Raw genomic sequence first — 4,684 nt, 5'->3', positions numbered from 1 at the left:
GACTGAACGTGGAAGGGCTGGAAGAAAAGACTAAAGCTGGGTATCCTGTTTTCTTTTTTAATCTGGTCGGTTCTTTCAAGTGATTCTGTCAACACCATTGAGGAACTGGATTTCGATACCCAGCCCAGGGAAGGACATGTACAGACAAGACAATGTCTGGCACTGCAGTCAAGCTACTATGATATTGTAACGACCTTTGCCTTGGTAGGCTCATTATGATCCCTCCCAAGTGGGTTAATCCTACTGGAGCAGTGGTTAGCGAGTTTACCTAAGGGCTGGGCGACCCGGGTTCGCGACAATATGTTGGATGTTTGGGAATGCCCTGAAACAACAATATACTGAACTATGAGGATCTTTCCAGGAGTTTGTTTAGAGATGCACATTTGTAATAATTGAAAAACTGATATTATGAACAACGTAAAACATGCAAGGCTTTATAACAACGTAATCCAAGGTGACAACAGATATTTTTCGGCCCGATTTCAGGATGCACAAATAAATAAATGTTTGTTTTAGTTTTATTTTCTCCTGCGTTTTTTTGGTATGATTTCTTTTTTACTCATTTAGAATTTTTTAAAGGGAGTATGATTTAAGGAGGTGCCTGAAACTCCTTATGCCACGCCAAGCATTTTCAAACAACTGAATAATTCTTATTTATCGAGTTTTGCAGTACTGAAATATTGCTGTAGCTAACAATGATTAGGCTACAGACCGGAGGACAACGAACACATCATATCTAAGATATCATATGAAAACAGCAGTTATTACTGCAAACAATAAATACAGGGATCAAGGGATATACTACAAAATGAAAATAATGAATTTAGTAACATTCAAATGACTCCTAGTCCTATCTTCTCTGCAATAAAGATATCTGTACATTTCACGGTGAATTTTGCATGGGTATATAATTTTTTATGCAGCATCATCATCATGTAACATTTAAGCACTTCTACAAATTTGCTCTATTCAGAATGGTGCTTTTTCAGAAAAGCTTTTATTCATCTGGTTTCATTGCACCAAACTGTTTTTTGAATCTGTCAAATGGCAGTGTGTTATTTCAGCTAAAACAGAGATGACTAACTCGCTGCTGTGTGCTGACGATTCAGATTTGATAAAAAGTAAAGCGTTGGATTAAAGATGGAGATCTATGTAATCTCTTGCTATTCACTATTTCACTCCTGTGTCATTGTTTTTTATTTTTATTTACTTACACAGTATGAAATGAGTGGCTCATTCATCTGATTATTAACATTGCCCTCTTGCAAGTTGTATCTTGCTTCATGTTGTAAATACAATTACATATAGGTAGGTAATTTATGGAGATTAGAAGTTCTGTCATAGGCCCATTATTACATTAGAGGTTCTGTCATAGGCCCATTATTACATTAGAAGTTCTGTCATAGGCCCATTATTACATTAGATGTTCTGTCATAGGCCCATTATTACATTAGATGTTCTGTCATAGACCCATTATTACATTATACGTTTTGTCATAGGCCCATTATTACATTAGAAGTTCTGTCATAGGCCCATTATTACATTAGATGTTCTGTCATAGACCCATTATTACATTAGATGTTCTGTCATAGACCCATTATTACATTAGATGTTCTGTCATAGGACCATTATTACATTAGAGGTTCTGTCATAGGCCCATTATTACATTAGAGGTTCTGTCATAGGCCCATTATTAAATTAGATGTTCTGTCATAGGCCCATTATTACAATAGAGGTTCTGTCATAGGCCCATTATTACTATGTAATATGGTATGATCTCTGCACTCTGCATACTGAGGAAAGGACAAGTTATGTTTTGGCTATTTGTCGCCACCTAGAGACCTTACCACCTAATTGTCTCTTCATAATGTAGTCTAATTCAGGTGTATGGCCTAATCATTCTGATAGATGGCGGCCCAATGCCATACATTCATTGTTGACTACCTCAACGTCTCTAGTCCTATGGTTTATAAAGGGATACAGCTTTTGTCAAAATTGACTTTTCGTAGCAGGTTTAGGATAATTTAAGCAGCAGGTTAGGAGAATTAACGTAGCAGGTTAGGATAATTAGGTTAAGGTTAGGAAAAGGGTTAGGGTTAAGGTTAGCTAAAACGCTAAAAATATTAAACTTTTGACGTCAAATTTGACAAAAGCTGTATCCATCCTAAACATGACCTAGTCCTAAGGCTCGGACAAAGCCAGCCAGGTAGCCCGGCCACAGGACAGCTCCTATCCCAACCTCGGACGCATCCACCTCTACTACGAACGGTAGTGATGAATCGGGGTGGGCCAGTACTGGGGCTGAGGTGAACAGACCCCGCAGTTTGCTAAAGGCCAGGTCAGCCTCAGCAGACCAGCGGAGCCGGGACGGCCCACCCTTCAACAGGGAGGTAAAGGGAGCTGCGACCTTGCCAAAGCCCTGAATAAACCTCAGATAATAGTTGGCAAAGCCAAGGAAGTGCTGCACCTCCTTAACCGTGGTTGGAGTCGGCCAATTACGCACGGCTGAAATGCGATCTCCCTCCATCTCCACACCTTGCGGTCGGGCCAGCACCTTGCGAACCAGGGACACATGCTCGGCGCGCGTAGCGGAATACACCAGGATGTCATCGATGTAGAGCACCACACCGCGACCAAGCATGTCCCGAAACCCCTCGTTCACAAAGGACTGGAAAACTGAGGGAGCATTCATCAAACCGTAAGGCATCACCAGGTATTCATAATACCCCGTGGTTGTGCTGAATGCTGTCTTCCACTCGTCTCCCTCTCAGATACGCACCAGGTTGTACGCACTCCTGAGATCTAGTTTAGTGATGAAGCGCGCCCCATGCATTGATTCAATCACTGAAGGAATGAGGGGGAGAAGATAACTACATCTTATCGTCTCCCTGTTCAGTGGTCGATAATCAATGCAAGGGCGCAGACCTCCGTCCTTCTTCTTCACAAAGAAGAAACTCGAGGAGGCGGGTGAAGTGGAGGGACGTATATACCCCTGGCACAGGGACTCGGTGACATATGTTTCCATAGCCACCGTTTCAGCCTGTGACAGGGGGTATATATGACTCCTGGGAGGTACAGCATCTACCCGGAGGTTTATCGCGCAATCTCCCGCCCGATGAGGTGGTAATTTAGTAGCCTGCGTTTTAGAGAACGCTTGCGCCAGATCTAGGTATTCAGGGGGGATGCGCACAGTGGAGGTACTGTCTGGACTTTCCACTGTGGCTGCACCAACGGAAACACCTAGACACCTACCCTGACACTCTCGCGACCACCCCGTGAGAACCCTCTGCGGCCATGAAAAGGTGGGGTTGTGGAGTGCTAGCCAAGGGATACCTAATACCACAGGGAAAGCAGGAGACTCAATAATGGAAAACATCACCTGCTCACAATGATTCTCCTGGGTAATCATGGTGACTGGTACAGTGACTTCCTTAACCAACCCGGACCCTAATGGTCGACTATCAAGTGCTCTGATGAGGCGTGGAATGGATAGGGGAATCAACGGAATGCCTATACGGTGTGCGAATGCCCTGTCCATAAAGTTCCCAGCTGCGCCTGAATCGACTAGCGCCTTACACTGGGGAACATCAATGTGCTCAGGAAAGGAGACAAGTATTTTACAGTGCGCAGCAGAGGGTTCTGAACGAGTGTGGGTGTTCGATACCTGGGGTGATGCGTGAGTGCCCTGCCTGCCGCCTCCTTGACCAAAAGAACGTTGACTACGACGTGTGGTGGATTGTCCATTCCTGCCACCAGAGTGGCACTGTCGCTGTCCTCCTCCGCTCTCACGGCCGGCGGCTCCACCCTGCTCCATCGGATCGAGGTCCGAGTCTTCCAGGTTGGAAACGGGCAGACCCCTATCAGGACGTCCTCTGGCTGCCAGCAGGTTGTCCAACCGAATGGCCATGTCCACCAGTTTATTGAAGGACAACATGGTGTCCTGGCAGGCTAGCTCCCGTCGGACGTCCTCCCGCAGATGGCACCGGAAATGGTCGATCAGGGCCCGCTCGTTCCACCCGGATCCCGCTGCCAGCGTCCGGAACTCCAACGCAAAGTCCTGCGCGGTCCTCGTCCCCTGCCTCAGGTGGACCAGTCGCTCACCCGCCTCTCGACCCTCGGGCGGGTGGTCGAATACCGCCCGAAAGAGGCGAGCGAACTCCCTGTAGTCCTCCAACGCAGCTCCTCCTTCATTTCACACCGCGCTGGCCCACTCCAGGGCTTTCCCACAGAGGCAGGAAATGAGGACGGACACCTTCTCCCGCTCCGATGGTGCCGGCCTGATGCTGGCGTAGTAAAGCTCCAATTGGAGGAGGAATCCCTGGCACAGCGCCGCTGTCACCTCAAACGCCCGTGGTCGGGATATCTGGATCCCTCCTGGTGCTGGGATGTAGGTGGCTGGATCCGGTTGGCCAGCTGGTCTTGACAGATCGGGTCTGTTCCTCTCCAGGCGTTGGACTACCTGAAGAACCCGATCCATCGCTTCCCCCATGCTGTCCAGCATCGTGGAGTGCTCCTGGACCCGTGCCATGACTCCAGGCATGCGTTCTTCTCCCGCTGACTCCATAACGGGTGGGTGATTCTGTGATGCGTGTGATAGAAGGAGTCAGGGGCAGGAGAGTAATACGCATCCAAAGAGTTTATTCCGTCGATAAACAGTTACGCAAGCATGCGAAAACAAAACTCA

The sequence above is a fragment of the Coregonus lavaretus genome (assembly GCF_964263955.1).
Source record: "Coregonus lavaretus genome assembly, chromosome: 20".
Lineage (NCBI taxonomy): Eukaryota > Metazoa > Chordata > Actinopteri > Salmoniformes > Salmonidae > Coregonus > Coregonus lavaretus.
This window is presented reverse-complemented; position numbering follows the sequence as displayed.